The sequence below is a fragment of the Leptidea sinapis genome, chromosome 38 (assembly GCF_905404315.1).
Source record: "Leptidea sinapis chromosome 38, ilLepSina1.1, whole genome shotgun sequence".
Classification (NCBI taxonomy): Eukaryota; Metazoa; Arthropoda; class Insecta; order Lepidoptera; family Pieridae; genus Leptidea; species Leptidea sinapis.
In genome coordinates, this window is record NC_066302.1 from 4,021,186 (window position 1) to 4,040,738 (window position 19,553).

At 36.8% G+C, this 19,553-nt stretch overlaps 1 non-coding gene across 1 annotated transcript; it reads left to right on the forward strand.

Annotated features, from left to right (window-relative positions):
• Positions 1 to 2,532: 2,532 nt before the first annotated feature.
• On the forward strand, positions 2,533 to 2,606 carry Trnay-gua (transfer RNA tyrosine (anticodon GUA)). The gene has a single exon. It is a non-coding gene; the product is annotated as a tRNA-Tyr (tRNA).
• Positions 2,607 to 19,553: the final 16,947 nt, after the last annotated feature.

Genomic DNA, 19,553 nt, shown 5'->3' on the forward strand with positions numbered 1-19,553 from the left:
AGCCACAGGTTTTATAAAGCAGCATATAACGTACTGTTAAAATTTAGATTAAAAATAAAGTAGATCCTTTGATTAACGTGTTACACATTTATATTAAATATATTTTAGAGAATTAAAACGCGTGTAATCATATTCACTTCCCATGAAAACGTTCTCTGAAAAGGTAATGAAACGTCGGGTTAAATAAAATAATAATAAAAAATTAACTTTACGCAAAACCTTATGTAAAAACACAGTTACATTTACACGCGTTTTAAATCGGTTGGTAAATGTCAGCGTAATCATACATAAAAAAATACCAATCGAATTGAACACTCCTCCTCTTTGAAGTCGGTTAAAAATTAAATAAACGTACCAATGAAATAAAATTTTACTAATATGCGCTTCTTAGCTCTGTGCCTCGTAGTATAAGAATAAAGCATTGAGCTCGTAGCAAACAGCGTAGCGCTGTAGCATAATCAGACATCAAAATACGACTTCGGAGCAATGCAATGCAACGGGCATCACAGCGCAAAGGATTAAAACGTGTGAATTTGTAACCACAGAACAGTTTAAATGTCTTTTACCTATTCTGTGATTGTAACTGTCTTTTTACATTAGTTTTTGCGTAAAAGTTACATTTTTATTATAATTTTAATTAGCCCGACGTTTCTTAGCTTTGTGTATAACGACTCCTCTCAACCGCAGTTTTTTGTTTTCAGCTAGTGAAATTACAGGGTAAATGAGACATAAGTTGTTAACTTATGTCTCAAGGTGACGAGTGCAGTTGTTATGCCGCTCAGAATTTTTTAGGTTTTTTAAGAATCCTGAACGCCACTGCATTGTAAATTGTAATAGGCAGGGCGTATCAAATACCATCAGCTGAACGCCCTGCTCGTCTCGACCCTTATTTTCGAAAACGTTCTCCGAAAAAACAAAACAAAAAAACGTTGGGTTAGCTAAAATAAAAACAAAAATGTAACTTTTACTTAAATATTAAACCTTTTTTTTAATTTAAGCTAAAGACAAAGTTTAAAGTTCTAAAATTAATGTAAGTATACCTAAGTAATTTAGAGTTGCGCCGCCGACGCAAATCAGCGCTTTACGTAACTAATTAACTTGCTGGCTTAGCGCAAACTCAAAATTACTTAGGTATGCTTACATTCGTTTATGAACTTAGTTATGTTAAATATAAAAAAAAGTTTATTATTTTTTGCATTTCAGTGTTTTTGGTAACTTAATTTGTTTGTTAAAAAGTTTATATTTTATAAGTATTTGTAGCTATAATCTACTAATCTAACTTATTTTTTTTAAATCAATGAGTGAACAATCAATCATTTCCTATTTCCTTCCCTTTAGGGTAAGAATTACTATTTTTTCATAGTACTAACTTCGGTGTATCTCCTTTTCAACAAAAATATAATCATCAAAATCGGTTCGTAAACGACAAAGTTCTCCGCAAACAAACACAATAACAAATTAGTTTTATATGTGTTCTCGTTTTTCTTCGTCAGTTAAAAATAGAAATATTCACAGATTAATTTGCTTAAAACATGGTTTCATAATATAAATATGGGTTTCTTCAAAATTTCCAAAATATTCGATGAATTAACTAAATTTATATATTTCTCTCATCTTCTTGGTCGCTACGCTCTCTGTCGCCTTGGTTGTAAAAAAGTTTTCAGATGTAATTTTTCCGACAGTGCCATCTCTGTATAAAAATTTGGACTCGTTCACTTAATAAAGTTGATTGCGTTAAAGAGTCATGAGCTCAAAATAACTACCTACTACTCGGCTAAGTCGAGTTACTCTTTTGTGGGGCGATGTATATGCTTTTACAACAAGATCCCAAAAAGTTTTCAAAAACAATTACGATATTCAAAAGAATTGTTGAAAAACGTTTGTGTGGTAAAGGTTACTATAACAAAATTGACTTTCTTAATGAAACCACAGATTGGGAATGGAGCGACCGCCCTCAGGCAATTAAATAATTAGTTCAATTTTAAGAAAACATATTTTTATGAAAGAAAAACCCGCTGAGTTTGTTGCGCCCGTTCTTCTCAGGTCTGAGGCATACTTTTTGGAATGGGCTGTTTGTGACTTTCAATAAGTGATGACCTTATTTGAATAAAAATATTTTTATTTGAATAACAAACAATATGTTATGTTTTTAAAGTGATAACCCTCACTTCTAGGATTAATACACAAATAAAATTTGAAAAACAAAATTTTATAACGATACGTTACTCGAACGGTTGGCTCAGTTGGTTAGAGCACCGGCACGGAACGCCGAAGGTCGTGGGTTCGAGTCCCGCATCGTTCATAAAATTTTGTTTTTCAAATTTTATTTATGTATTAATCCTACAAGTGAGGGTTATCACTTCAAAAACATAACATATTGTTTAGATTTACAACAGCGACATCTCACGTCAATTTCCTAATATGAAAATATTGGGGTTGAGCAGGTTATCAACTGTAAAGTAGATCCAGTAGATGAAGCCACAACCTGAGAGTTGAACAAAACAAACAAGATTTTATAACGATACGTTACTAGAACGGTTGGCTCAGTTGGTTAGAGCACCAGCATGTAACGCCGGAGGTCGTGGGTTCGAGTACCGCATCGTTCGTAAAATTTTGTTTTTCAAAATTTATTTTTGAATAACAAATGAAAATATAGGTATTTAATAATACATGCAACAATAAATAAAAATTCAGAACAATTAAGTAATATTTTATAAAGTAATAATAGATTTATGTTACGTAATTATTCCAGCCCTAGCTCTGGTTGTAAAATGAAGGAAAAACAACAGACAAAAAACACAAGTCAACTAATACAATAACCGGCCTACTCAACGGAACATTACCAGTGCGTGAGTTAACGAGAAATTTAATTGCTTCGTGCCCAAAGTGGGTCATTAAAATTATACTTAATTATGAAGTGAATGATTTCATTTTAATTAAGATGTGATGAGTGAACACCGCATTTCCTGATATTTTAATTAAAAGCGACTGACATATTACATCGAGTTTCGTATGATAAATAATATATTAAAATCGCACTGCATGATATCTGATATTAATCATATTGTACATTTGTTGATATTTTTTCATAATGAGTTTGGTATTGAACAAGATAGAGCATATCATTGTTTGGTGGATTCGACAAAAGGCCTGAAGTAATTAATTTTAAAAGAACCACTAGGTATTTAAAACTATAATTTGTCTGTTTTTTTTAAATTATTTAACGACTCCTTGACTCAAATGTAATTGTTTTCATATTTCAGTCTATTGGTGATTTTTTATATAAGTGGGTCAAACAGGCAAGAGGCTCACATGATGGGGGAGGTGAGGCATACGCCCATAGACATCCGTAAAACCATGTGTCAATATATTTTTTTAGATATGATTGGGCCAACTGACAAGAGGCTCACGGGATGGGGAGAGTTGAGGCAACCGCCCGCGGATATCCATATCCGCAACAACAGGAGTCAAGAAATACGTTGCCGGCCTTTAAGATGGGAGTATGCTCTTTTCTTGAAGGTCCCTAAGTCCTATTGGTTCGAAAAACAGCAGCCGGTAATTGATTCCAAAAAATGACTAAGCGAGGCAATAAATTTTTAGCAAAATTCGCGGATGAGGAATGCCAGGCGTCAACGTGATGCGGGTGGTATTTAGAATTTTGACGTAATGTCCGGTGGTGGAAGTCAGCTGCTGGTATCAACCCGAACTCCTCGTGATAAATGCGTTAGAAGATGCCGATAGAAGACCCATACATCTCTATGCAACGCACAAGAATCAAGCTGATCGGAGATAACTTGATCGTCGATGATTCCAGGCGCTCTTCGTTGTATGCGGACAAATGGATGAAGCTGGTACTGGAGGGCACCCGTCCAGAGGTGAGAACAGTACTCCACGTGAGATTGCATTTGTGCCTACCTTTTTGTGTCATCAAGGACAGGGTGTCTTCTGTTCATATACTCCGGCCGCTCATTTTTAAATAAATAATTTATTTTCATAAAATAAGGGACGAGACGAGTAGGACGTTTAGCTGATGGTAAATGATACGCCCTGCCCCTTACAGTCTAATGCCGCAGTATTCTTGTAAAACTCAAAACTTGTGAGCGGCACTACAACTGCGCTCGTCACCTTGACACATAAGATGTTAAGTCTCATTTGCCCAGTAATTTTATTAGCTACGGCGCCCTTCAGACCGAAACACAGTAATGCTTACACATTACTGCTTCACGGCGGAAATAGGCGCCGTTTGTGTACCCATAATCTAGCCGGCATCCTGTGCAAAGGAGCCTCCCTGGTAAACTGGTTTCTCTCAAATTCTGTTTAATCTCATCAGTTATTGTGAACAGATATCCAAAACAATGGCTCTTCTTCTTCCAACCCAAGTTTTGCCACAGACTGTGAAAACTGACTGACTTTTGACAATTGTACTTGATCCACTTTTCATCACCAGTTCAAATGGGTCAGATCTGGTCTTTGCCGTTCTTAAGCTATATTATAATCACTGATCTTGCTTCACTTTTGAAATTTTTATTCGGTTTTGACATCGAAATTCCCGGATTGAAAACAGATAAAAAGCTTTGTGCCTTTTTTATTGAAACTGGATTAGGTTCATAAGCGTCGTAATTTTTTTTTCGTGGTTTGCGTTGTATTTTTCCTTTTTTGTTATAAAATTGAAAATATATCAAAATTCTTCATTTTGACAGAAAGAAAAATAAATGAAAAATTGCTGGAAACAACACTTTACCAATTCGATTCTTTTTATACGCTTTATAGCTTCACTTGTATGTTTGTAACTGACTCCTTTAGACGCATTTATTATTTATTTTTCTTTGATATATAATAGATATTATGTAACCTTTCTTATGTTGTCAAACTCTAATAGAAAATTAATTACCGTTTGGAAACCTAAATGAAATCAAAACACGCTGCTAAGCTAAACATGGAAACATCATTCGATTACTCCGATTCGATACGGTCAAGTAGAGCGTTTGTGACGGCTAAATCGATTTAATTTTCGTGAACAATATCAACGTGACGCAAACATCACGCGGCAATCAATGTCCATCAATCGAATTGCCGTGTTATAATTCGAGATCGAATAATCGAATGTTGCAATCTGTATAACGGTTCACGCTGATATGAACTGTATGTGTGAATTATAAGAGTTTATAGTTCTATAATATTATAATATATTAGGATTTCTGCGGGGTGAGCGAATAGTTTATGTTAATTCGACGGTCGGTAAATGTGCAGGTCTGCGTTTGAACACAAGTATCGAGTATCACGTTCATCTGTTTATTCGCTTTAATGCATCGTGATAAGAATCGAAATTAGATTTGAATTTGAGAGATAAATGTTTTAATCACAAGGAGAACTAGTGTAATTCACCATGGTCTCCTGCAACACCAGAGGAATCACAGGAGCGTCCGGCCCTTTAGAAGAACGATATTTAACAAGTGGTATTTTTATTATTAAAGTAATAATAAGCTTCGTATTTCTTCATTTGGAAAATATGTGAAAAAAAACTATGAAGGTAGTCGTTTTTTTATGGATTAGGAGGACAAACGAGCGTACGGGTCATCCGGTCTTAAGTGATCACCGCCGCCCACATTCTCTTGCAACACCAGAGGAATCACAGGAGCGTTGCTGGCCTTTAAGGAAGTTGTACGCGCTTTTTTAGTCGGAGTGGTAGTGAAGGGATCGATCACGCTCTAGTAAAGTTTTGCTTTATACTAAACGATATTCTTATATCAAAAAGAAGCGAGTGTGCGTACCGTGCGACACGTCCTAATTGGGACGAATTTTGACAGTGAGTAACGTTTATATTTTGTAATTTGAATATTTTACTGGCAATCTGTCTAATTTAGGTAATCTTTAACATAACTTGGCAATGAGAGAGTAATATATTTTTATGCTCTTTTACTTTGCCCTGATTATATACACAATCTCTCGGGTAAAAAATACCTTCTGGTCCGCGAACAATGTACAAAATGTATCAGATACAAATAACATCTTGTCAGTCGATTCGACAAAAATGCGAACAATATACGAACCATAACAACAACATTATTATGTTAACGAGTTGGAGTGATTTCAATAACGCATTTTCATCATTCCAAAAGTACAAATATTTCCTGTTCGGAATAGCCTCTCGACCAGTGCCATTTGGCACACTACGCCTTGAACAAGTTCTGACTCTCATTTTGTTTATAAGATTGTTTATTTTGATTGGTCGTATAGCTTGTTTCAATAATTTTCTTATATATTCTATCATATCATTATAATTATAAGCAATATATTAATGCACGTGAAATAAATGCGCTAAAATCGACGCTGCGCGTGCGCCAAAATGACGCCGATCTATGACACACCGCGGCGCGGGGGCACTTGCTGATCGTGGTAGGTTAATTCCCTTAAATCTGCCTCAAATAGTTAAGAATTTACGCGATGGCAATGCCGTTTTTATTAAAATATATAAGGACTTGCGGTTGTGAAAAATTTAAAACTTTTATCAATTTTTTCTTTAATATGACATTATTTATACATATTGTTATATTACAGATAACTGAAACTTCAGCTAGCTCTACCAGTGGGAGGCTCGTTTGCACAGGTACCACAATCGCGCTTATTTCTACTATGAAGCAGCAATGTGTAAGGTTTACTGTGTTTCTGTTGTGGTCTGAAGTGTGCCGTAGCTAGTGAAATTACTGGGCAAATGAGACATAACATCTCATGTCTCAAGGTGACGTGTGCAGTTGTAGTGCCGCTCAGAATTTTAATAATCCTGTGTGGCACTGCATTGTACGCACCAATAACTATCAGCTGAACGTCCTGCTCGTCTCGTCCCATATTGTCATAAAAAGAAGGATAAATAATAAAGAAATACGCAGCCCTGAGGCTGGCTATTAAATGAGAATTTAATTATAAACTAACATTCACGCCTCCGTTAGCCAGTTACGCTCACTTACTATGTAAACAAGCATCGTAACTTCGTTTGGGACTATCTCTTGATGAAAATTTATCGAGGCAACCCTACGAGCCGACAAATTATGTCTAATCCGACCCCAGGCTCCTCTGTCCATGTTTATTGAGTGACTTATTAATAAACATTGCTTTTAACTCATTAATTATAGTGGCCCAATTTATGGTTTCAAGAGAACTTTATATCATTTTAGTAGATCATTAGATGAGTTCCCTGATACGCTAGAGAAGCAATGGACATATTATATTCTCTTAAAAGTGATTTTTATTACTATAACACTAGAAATAAGGGATTGCTTGTAACTAATTCTAGTAGGCTTCGTAAGATACAGAATAGCTTTAAGGGTGAATTTATACACTTTTATAATAAAGTCCCAGCCACTGTTCAGGCATTATCTATAAATAAATTTAAATGTTTTATAAAAAAAAATGGCTGTGTCGTAATTCTTATTACTCCACAGCTGAATATCTAAGTGATCGGACAGCCTGGGATTAGATTATGATTATTTTATAGCGATAGAAATGACTGTACAATATTGTATATTTTTATTGAAAAGAGCGCATAAAAAGAATGCTGGGAGAGTTTCTTGCGCCACTTCTTCTCTCTCAGAGCGCTATTTGTTTCCGATGCGGTAGAAGTATCCAGTATATTAGCAACGACATCAAAAAGAGTTCTTAAGGAATAAATTTTGAGAAAATAAATGCCTTTTATGCCTTTATGCCTTTTATGAAAGTATACTTTTATGATGTTTTTTTTTTATGGAAAACGAGAACAAACGAGCATATATACCATAGTAGCCAACTATACCGTTACAGTTATGTAACAAAGAATAAGTTATAAGGGACAACGGTTAGGGCCGGCTTAATGAAATAAGAAAGGGTCTTATTTATACAATTCCGGCACAAACCGACGAATAATCTTATTATATTTATAATTATATTAAAACGAAGAACTAGCCCTGCCCATAACAATACAGTGCCGCTCAGGATTCTTAAAAAACCCAAAAATTTTGAGCGGCACTACAATTGAGCTCGTCACCTTGTGACATAAGATGTTAAGTCTCATTTGCCCAGTAATTTAACTAGCTACGGCGCCCTTCAGACCGAAACACAGTAATGTTTACACATTACAGCATCACGGCAGAAATAGGCATCGTTGTGGTACCCATAATCTAGCCGGCATCCTGTGCAATGGAGCCTCCCATTGGTATCTCATCATCATCATTTTCAGCAGGAAGACGTCCACTGCTGGACAAAGGCCTCAATAATCTCCATGACGAGCGGTCCTACCAAAAACCTTGGCCCATCTCATCCCTCTCGTATCAGCAGAGGAATCACAAAAGCAATGGCGAATTTATAATGCTTCGGATAAACGAAGATTTGAATTTGGAAAGTGAAAATTAGTGCATGATGGACTGACCCATGGGGTACAGTGGTGAGAGTCAACGGTTCTATTGATATTGTAACGGTTATATTAACAAGAAATTTTCAGATATATAATATTAACGACTCATATATCCGAATGGTTAGTGACCCTTACTAGTAAGCTAAACCAGGTTCGAATCCCGGTAGGTGCACTCATTTATATGATGTTTATGGATGTTTGTTTCCGAATCAAGGATGTTTATGTGTATATATGTACGTTTAAGTAAGTATATTGTATTAAATATATTGTTGTCTTAAGCTAATGCCTAGTTTGGGGCAAGATAAATTGTGTAGAAAGTGTGTCAATATTTAAAAAAATATATACAAAAAAATATATTGAAACCATTTCCTTACGGTTTATATAAAGCTTTTATTGCTACGTAAAATAGTTTTATGTCAACAGGGTATGAGGAGAATATTCATTTTTACTTTACATTTATATCTTTCATAGACATTTAGAAAAAATATCACCAAAGTAACCCTAACTCTTACAGTTGGAGCCAAGTTAATCATTTAATGTAGATAAAAGTCATAACTGTTTACCAATACTACTAAACATGACTTAGTTTTATTATTCTTGTAAAGAAAATTTAAAAAAAAAAATAAAAATGCTTTTAGTCATGAATTAAAACAATGGCGATCTTATGCGAGAGAGGTAGCCTAGCTCCACTCGATTCCTGAAGGCGGTGGTCATGGCCGATACCCGAAAAGATAGTCGTGTGTTTAAAATCGTAAATATATTTATAACACTTTAATTTTGTAAGAGAAATAGCATGTTGGACGAGTGATAAAATCTTTGCGAATAGATAGATGGTAAATATTTTATGAAACTACTATCGCTTAAGAAAATTTATTGAAACAGGCTTTACTATGCGGAAATCCATAGTTATCCAAATTTTTTTGAGTTTTCTTGAGTGATAATTCTGCCTATATTTGTCTTCAAATAATTCGACACGTGTCGAATTCTCATGACTCTCACGACAACTGGAGTCCAGTTGAGTCTCGTGCCAGAGTTTGGCGAGGCAATATCTCCCGAGGATGCCTCGTGTAGAGGCGAGACACGTGTCGAATTGTTTGAAGACAAATATTGGCGGAATTAACACTTAAGAAAACTCAAAACATTTGGATACTATCTATATATATAAAAATGAATTCCTGTTCGTTAGTCTCGCTAAAACTCGAGAATGGCTGGACCGAATGGGCTAATTTTGCCCTTGAATTATTTGTGGAAGTCCAGGGAAGGTTTAAAAGGTGAATAAATATGAAAGTGTTCGGAATTAAATAAAAACAACAATTTTGTTTTTCCTTTGATGTGTCCTAAGTCGTCCGATATTTGTTTTGTATGGACATATTTTCTATGAGAGAATTTATTGACGCACGGTTTTACAGTTCTGCTGTGAAACAATTTCATTACAACAACAGGGAGCATATTTTACGAAATAATTCTTGATGTTATGATATATTATTGACAAATTAATAAAAAATATTATTTTATTTATTATATACAGAACAACGTCTGTCGGGTCAACTAGTCTCTTAATTAATAAAACATATTGAAAAGTTACTTGTATCAACAGTTCAACTTATAGCTAGCTACACTCCCAGAGGCAAACATTCAAAGATCCACTTCACAGTAATATAGTACGTCATAATAAATATAACAGTTACTAGAGTATAATTCACCGCACATCCCACCCTGCAGATATAAACAATACAACTGTATTATTCAAGCAATTTAATACTGTACTCAGCCGACAGAACAATGTGAATAGCCTGCAAGGGTTTGCCGTTGTAAATCTTATATGGGGTGGATTGTAAGAGCAAGAAGGCTTGATATAGTGTTATGGAGCAACCCTTTCTAATGTACTGGCTAGATCATGATGGATCATCAAACATGATAAATGCGTTCATTTGTCATTCATACTGTAAGGCACAGTTTCGGAATGCTCAGTGCTACCTTCAGTAATTTGAGTATTATGTCTAGTGGAATCGTTAATTAAAATGTCATCCAAATTTAATTAACCTTTGCACAGGATGCCGGCTATATTATGGGTAACGGCGCCTATTTCTGCCGTGAAGCAGTAACGTGTAAACATTATTGTGTTTCGGTCTGAAGGGTGCCGTAGCTAGTGAAATTACTAGGCAATTGAGACTTAACATCTTGTCTCAAGGTGACGAGCGTATTTGTAGTTTTTGGGTTTTTCAATAATCCTGAGTGGCACCGCATTGTAATGTGCAGGGCGTATCAGTTACCATCAACTGAACGTCCTGCTCGTTTCGTCCCTTATTTTCATAAAAATAAAAAAAATATCCTTTTCTCCATTGTCCATCTCTATGTGTGTCCGTATATCAAGACCAAGAAACCGACATCAAAATAAGGAGGTTATCAATTCGTGAGTGTTTTTATGATAATTACCTTAACATTGATTGAAAGGATGTGGATTTACTCACAGACTGCTATTATTGTAAATTTCCATATCTGATGATTTAACCTATATGTAATTGATCGACCTTCTCAATTTTTTTTTTATGGAAAAGGAAGGGCAAACTAGCGTACCTGGTGTTAAGTGATCACCGCCGCTCACATCTCTTGCAACATCAGAAGAATCACAGGAGCGGAACTTTAAGGAAGGTGTACGCGCTTTTTTTGTAAGTACCCATGTCGTATCGTCCCGGTGTTTCCAGGTATGGGATACGATATGGCAACAAATTAAGCATCGGTACACAAAAGTATCACTTCCTCCTCCTCGCGTCGTTTTCCTCATTACTGAGGGTCGTGACTCCCCCGCTGCATCAGTTTCTCCCGTACGATTCCCCTCCATCTGCTGCGATCCTTAGCCTTATGAAGGGCACCATGGAAGTTGATGTTTAGAGCAGATCGTATTTGGTCCGACCATCTCGTGGGACTGCGTCCTCAGTCACATCACTTATGTATGTAACTGAAGAAGAAAACTACACATGAACCTTCATATACTTATAATTATTATATTAATTGTATATCTAATCTGCTGAAAAGATAATTGAATGCTACTGGTAACCAAATTTTAATGAAAATAGTACTATCGAATTATTGTGGCGATGAAGTCGTTAAGTGTATATCAGAAATCCTTTGTGTATCCAATCTGTATTTGTGTTTGTTAAATAAGCCATGAGTCCGCGCGTCTGTCTGTCAGTGGACTTAATGTTATAAAACATTTACCTCTTAATACGCGTCCGCTCCGTCGTGTTTGTTTATACAAAAACATGTTTTATAAACAGATTAGGGGCGTGGCTTAACAGTTTTGTTAAGTAAAAAATTTTAACATGTTTACTGCGAGAAATGGATAACATCACCCGCGTTCGCCTGCGAGGAGGAAATTGGAAGACATACAGGTATCATTCGTAGCTAGCGATAATACTATCTGGGTGCACTTCATTTTTGTAATGAAACAAAACCATAAACTAAACAGGTGCAGATGGACTGTTTTGCTAACATGTTTTTCAACATGTTTTGATAAAGCATTTTATTAAAAAATTGACGCAGCAGACCCAATTTCAAACTAAAACAATGTGTTGTAAAATTGTTTACACAGTTTGTTGTTTATACAATAAATCCTAAATCTATCTTAACGACTGTTTGTGCAAACAATAAATTTCAAATTAAATTCTTCAATCGTTTTTTAAATTTCATTTGTTTGCACAGATAAAATTTGAAAACAAAATGTATGAACGATGCGGAACTCGAAACCGCGACCTCTCACGTTCCGTATAATTTTTCCTGTAAATGATCCTGTAGCCATAACCTGAGAGTTGAACAAAGCACACAAAATTTATCGATGATATGTCACTTGAACAGTTGGCTCAGTTGGAAGAGCACTCGCACGGAACGCGAGAGGTCGCGGGTTCGAGTCCCACATCATTAATAAACTTTGTTAATAAATTTTATTTGTGTAATTAATCCCAGAACTAAGGGTTATCACTTTAAAAATAGAAAATTAGCAAAAACTGTTCAGCAGATATCTTATTCTCTTTTAAAGTTCTATCGGTAAAGTAATTGCGAACTCTCGGTTACTTCAAGTTTGCCTGATGTCATCAAACGGGTGCCATGATTATGACTTATTAAAGATGGGCTATGATCTTGAGAGTATGTGTATTACAAATGATAACAGGGTACACATCAATAATAGATGCTAAAGAACCACCAATAAGAACCATTATGGCTAATGTTATTCATATTGTTAAGTGCACTCCGGGAGTGTTAACAGAAGTGAAAACCTGAACAATTACGTGTGTATTTTGTAATCTTAAGGAAATATTTTATGATGCTTATTATTAAGTCAATTTAATTTGTAAATTTCCATAACGGGCTAGACCTTAAGAGGTACGTAAATTTTGGAACAAATAAACAAGACCGGATAATAGTTAAGGCCATATGAGAATTAATTTTAAATAATCTGTCCGAAACGTTATTAATTTTTTTAATGTGATCCTCTGAGATCGTTGGAATTGAAACTGGAAATAATGGAGCTCTAAAAAGGTGTGGAGAATTCTTATCCAAAACTTTAATATTGGGGGCCAGAACATTAAATTTATTGGTAATATCAACCCGGTCTGAAATTTGGAAATTTTCGTCGAGGATAATAATTTTGTATTTATTTTGTTACCAATATTTATGAACGAGGCGGGAATTATACCCGCGACCACTCAGCTTCTGTCCGAGCGCTCTTTCACTGAACCAACAGTTCGAGTCACGTATCCTTCGTATATCTTGGTATGTCTTGTTCAACTCTCAGGTTGTGGCTCCATCTACCGGATCTACTTTGCACTTGATAAACTGCTCAGCCCTAATAAATGGAATTTGTTATATTTAAAGTCATATCCTTTAACGGTTTTGATTAAATTAAATTTGCAACCAAAATTTCATTAATTCCAGAAGTTAGGGTTAGAAGTTCACTTTAACAATAACAAAATGATTTTTATACATTATTTTACACTTCAACTACAAAAATTATATTAAAAGGAGAATGGGACTTTTGGGCCTGATGGTTAACAAGTTGAAATATACTTTAAAAAAAAGTGTATATTTTTCTGATGTAAAATACAAAAAACTAGCTCATTTAGCAATCTACAAACCGAAAAAACATTAAAACAAAGCAAAATCGATTAAAATGACGTAATCGAATTAATATTTAATCGATTAAAATAACATTAAGATCCAGTTGTTTTATTTCAATAATATTAGTAAGGTGCATAGTTTATGTTCGAATTATTATTATGAATAAAATATATTATTTTCTCAAGAAAAAAACAGAACTGAGCAATTATTTTACTATCAATAAATCGATCAATAAATCGATTTACATAAAAAATCGATGCTAGTGAAAGCTTTGTTCCTCAACGCTAACTTCACTTTGACAATGTCAGTCTGACAGATCATTTCGTTTCTTCGTCATTGTCACTTCGTTTCTTGTTGTATTCGTTGAGTTACCGCCTTGTTAGCTACCTATCCAATTGAATTCCAAGGAAAGTAATTGTCTCTAGCAGTCTGTTTTACAGTTCATGTATTCCGTCGACCGTTAGAAATAGTTCTTCGACTACACCGGACCGTTTTTCACGGGTACGGATCGGATTCCGATGGGATGTAGTGCAAAGCGTTCCTACAGTTCCTTGCCTATTTTAGAAAATTATTCAAAAATCTTGAATCTTCTACGAAGTTATCGTGGCCATGGTAACATGGTGTGCCAAATGACTATATTATTACTGAATATAATAAACTTTTAATGATGCTGTAGCCTTTTATAGACAAAGATTAATTAGGCTATATTCACATTATTAACAAACAACTATATCTATTAAAAGCTCTTTCGTGTGATCACATGTGGAATATTGTTCCTTACATAGTATCTCTATACAGATTCAGAAAGCACTTAATCTCTAATAAATAAAATTTGAAAAACAAAATATTATGAACGATGCGAGATTCGAACCCACGACCTCCGGCGTTCCGTGCCGGTGCTCTAACCAACTGAGCTAACCGTTCGAGTACCGCCTCGTTATAAAATTCTGTTTGCTTTGTTCAACTCTCAGATTGTGGCTTCATCTACAGGATCTACTTTACAGTTGCTCAACCCCAATATTTGCATATTAGGAAATTGACTTGAGATGTCGCTCTTATAAATGTAAACAATTTGTTATGTTTTTAAAGTGATAACCCTCACTTCTAGGATTAATACACAAATAAAATAGATCTCTCTCAATATAATACATCATGGTCACCTATACACGTAACTTTAAATAAACAAAACATAATATTTATAAGCTAGATTTATTGATTACACGACGCGTCTAACAAACAAGTATACAATATTTTTACAAAGCAACCCCATTGCATGGCAACACTAGGGCACTATGATTATCATAAAGAGGGTAGTTTAAAATAATTTCTTGCGCTAATGTCTTCATAACACAATTTATTTTGCGACATGCGAACTTTCCTCGAGTGCCTTTTTAAGAATAGGATTTCACACCTTATTGCTTCATGTTAAGGCTTTAAAAGAAGTGAGAGTTGCAACAAATTATAGAATTATGCAGCGCAGTGATTATAAGGCCCGTTTCTGCAATAATAAATCAGATGTTATTACGTGAATGTGTGTTGCAAATCTCTATTAGTTGAAACTTCTATACATTACTCCCTTGGATATCATTTGCTATATGAATTGCTTGAGCTAAATCTGTCGGTACAGAGTAATTTGTATGTTGCAGCAAAAGACTTTGCCAATATTTTTACACTGTTTAGAATACATATCATTTGAATATGATTGATTTTTGTTGTGTTGTTTTTTATTTTATGAAAATAAGGGACGAGAAGAGCTGGTTCAGCTGATGGTAACTGATACGCCTTGCCCATTACAATGCAGTGCCACGCAAGATTCTTAAAAAACCCAAATATTCTGAGCGGCACTTAAAATGCGCAAGTCACCTTGAGACAAGATGTTAAGGCTCATTTGCCCAGTAATTTTACTAGCTACGGCGCCCTTAAGCCCAAAACACAATAACTTTTCCAAATTCTGCTTCACCTATGCAAAGTACCCTCCCACTAGTTTATTATATTTTTTAATAATTAATTTCAGAATTTTAATTTTATATTTATCTGTGGCTTTAATACTCTGTGTAGAACACAAGTTGGTTAGCAAATTAACAAATGGTTCTCTCGGCTGCAGTTATAGGCTCCGCTACGGGTCGTTCGTCTCGTTATTAGATTATTTAATTGCGTTTTGAAAATCTTTTACAACTAAAATGTGATTTAGTACTTTAGTGTATTTGAAACAATTTCATTACAATTTGTTTCACAGCAGAACTGTCAAACCGTGCGTCAATAAATTCTCTCATAGAAAATATTATGTCCATACAAAACAAATATTGGAATTAAAAATAATTATAAGTCCCAAATCGGAATAAAACTATCCCATCTCTCAAGTTGGACTAAACTGCACTCCATGAAGTAATCCTCATTAAAATCCGTTCATTAGTTTAGGAGTTCACTGGAAACAAACATCATGACACTGGATTTATATATATTAAGATATAAAGTGATGCTGTCTATGCTGTATTGCTATTTTAGATGATTGACACAGTATTTTGAGAAGAAAACTTCTTAAGGTGTATCGGACACATGTTTTTGTGGATATTTAATGAGGTTGAGCTGTCACTCTCGTCTATGTAACTCTCGTTTCGGTAAAATTGGCACGAGTCGACTAAGAGAGTGCATTAGAGAAAATTGCTTGCTTATATGACATTGCTTGTGGCGGAATCGTGGGGCGGGTCGTTTCCTTTCCCATATATGGTAGTGAGGTAGGTCACGGCTGGTGTTTGCGTCATGTTGGATGGATGGTTCTTTCGTCTGTGTGTTGCATGTCGCGTGACGGTCGGGCGGCGCCTATAGTTCGCAGCAGCGATATTGAATTAATTTACATTTTTTTAAGTTTTTAACTTACTCGTGTAAGGCATGACGTTTAAGTATCTTAGATAAATCCTTTGGTGTGGTAAAATGTATCAACTTTTGGAATTTATAAGGGTCTTTTTTGACCTACTTGAATAAATCTCATATTTAACTCATAAAACAGCATATTTAACGAAATAATTCTTTATGAAATATTATTCACAAATTCATTAGAAAACAGTATTTTATTTATTATGTACAGAAGAACGTCTGTCGGGTCAGCTAGTTTCACAAATCTGAACTCTGTCCTAAAACCCTCAGGCTCGAGTGTGTTTGCTTTTTCCGTTTACGAGCAACATAACATCAGAAGCTCTCTCTTTGTAACGTTTACTACAGCATCAAGTCACAACCCTGTAACATCTTGACTTTAAATTTTTACACATCAGCGACTTTATGTGAGTAATATTAACCTAGAAAATAAATTCTAGTCGCATTTTCTTTATAACGTGTGTCTTCTACCGCATTTATCACGGGGAGTTTTCCGAATAGCTGTTTAACCTGATTCCTGCCGCCTAATTCCACCTTCGCACTACACGCCACAAATTAGGATATCATTCTCACCATCTGGATGTGTAGCGGTCCTCCACGTTACGGTTTTCAAGGAGCTTTCTTCCTCGTACTACTAAGCTGTGGAATGAGCTTCCTTGTGCGGTGTTTCCGGGACGATACGACATGGGTACCTTCAAAAAAAGCGCGTACACCTTCCTTAAAGGCCGGCAACGCTCTTGTGATTCCTCTGATGTTGCAAGAGAATGTGGGCGGCTGTGATCACTTAACACCAGGTGAAATTCCTTAAAAAAAAGCGTAGTCTGTATCTCAACTCATTGATTACGGTTTCAGTCAGAGAATTTGGGTCTTTACCAGAGTGAGGCTCCTTTGCACAGGATGCCGGCTAGATTATATATATTATAGGCGCCTATTTCTTCCGTGAAGCAGTAATTTGTAAGCATTACTGTGTTTCGGTCTAAAGGGCGCCGTAGCTAGTGAAATTACTGGACAAATGAGACTTAACACCTTGTCTCAAGCTGACGAGCGCGATTGTAGTGCCGCTCGGAATATTTGGGTTTTTCAAGAATCCTGAGCGGCACTGCATTGTAATGGGCAAGGCGTTTCAATTACCATCAGCTGACCGTCCTGCTCGTCTCGTCGCTTATTTTCATAAAAAAAATAATAGGTCACCGAATATGATCGAAATTTCATAAGTTTATATCCTTTGTTTGTTTCTGGCTGTCAAAAAATTTAAGTAAGTGTTTTTAAAATAACAAATTCTCTTTATATCTTCCACAATGGTTCCAAAAGATCATTAAATCGAGAAATATTTCAGAGTGTCAATACATTACACGTCCTCTATGTTCAATAAAAAGCGGGAATGCGTTTGTTGCTGTTAATTTTTATATATTTTTTTTTATGGATTAGGAGGACAAACGAGCGTACGGGTCACCTGGTGTTAAGTGATCACCGCCGCCCACACTCTCCTGCAACACCAGAGGAATCACAAGAGCGTTGCCGGCCTTTAAGGAAGGTGTACGCGCTTTTCTTGAAGGTACTCATGTCGTATCGTCCCGGAAACACCGCACAAGGAAGCTCATTCCACAGCTTCGTGGTACGAGGAGGAAAGCTCCTTGAAAACCGCACTGTGGAGGACCGCCACACATCCAGATGGTGGGGATGATATCGTAATTTGTGGCGTGTCGTGCGAAGGTGTAATTCGGCGGCTGGAATCAGGTTGAACAGCTCTTCGGAACACTCCCCGTGATAAATGCGGTAGAAGACACACAATGAAGCGACGTCTCTACGCAACGCCAAGTGATCCAGCCGTTCACAGAGTACTGGGTCCCCGACAATTCGAGCTGCTCTGCGTTGCACGCGGTCAAATGGATCGAGCTGATACTGAGGTGCGCCAGACCAGAGATGACAGCAATACTCCATGTGAGGCCGGACCTGCGCTTTGTAGAGCGCTAGAATGTGGGCGGGCTTGAAGTATTGCCGTGCTCTATTTATGACGCCCAGTTTCTTTGAAGCCAGTTTGGCTTTGCCCTCCAGATGGCCACGGAATTGGCAATTGCTCGAGATTTCGAGACCCAGTATTCCGATACTAGGCGAGGCTTTAAGGGAAGTGTTCTCGAAGTGAATACGGCTAATGGGGTTTTTTTAAGTGGTAAACGCGCAAACTTGAGTCTTCTGGGGGTTAAATTAGACAAGGTTCAACTTACCCCATTCCGTGACCTTCTCGAGAGAGGAATCGATAGAAGACACAAGTTTCTCCCGCCACTGGTCGACGTTTTCTGGAGAGAGACCTGCATGGCCCGTGTATACGGCATCACCAGTGCTGTCGTCTGCATAGCAATGCATGTTGGCGGTGTCCAACATATCATTGATATGCATAAGAAACAACGTGGGAGATAGCACACAGCCTTGGGGCACTCCAGCGTTCACGGGCTTGGGATTCGAGCAATAACCGTCGATAACGACCTGTATGCTGCGCCCAGTGAGGAAGCTGGAGGTCCACTTGCATAAGCTCTCGGGAACCCCAAATGATGGAAGTTTTGCGAGGAGCGCCTTGTGCCATACACGATCAAAGGCCTTCGCTATATCCAGTCCAACTGCCAGGCCTTCCCCCTTGCTTTCAATAGCTGCCGCCCATCTATGTGTTAGGTATACCAGAAGATCGCCAGTCGACCGACCATGGCGAAAGCCGTACTGCCGGTCGTTGATCAACTGGTGACCCTCAAGGTATACCAAGAGCTGGCGGTTAATTATGCTCTCCATGATTTTGGAGAGTATGGAGGTAATCGCAATTGGCCTGTCGTTTGCCGGATCCAAACTGTCTCCTTTTTTTGGGATCGGATGAACAAGGGCTGACTTCCATGAATCAGGGACTACGCCTTTTAAATAAGAGTGCCGGAATAAACGCGTTAGCACCGGCGTCAACTCAGGGGCACACGTTCTAAGCACGATTGGAGAAATGCCATCCGGCCCGCTCGACTTCCTGACGTCCAACGAAAACAGAGCTCGCCTAACAGTTTTCTGTCGAAACTGTACTTCAGGCATGGAGCTCTGACACCGCGGGATGGTCGGCGGTGTTTTTCCGTTGTCGTCAAGAGTCGAGTTGGAGGCAAAAAGAGTGCACAGGAGATCGGCTTTCTCTTTTGCCGTATGGGCCAGGGTGTCA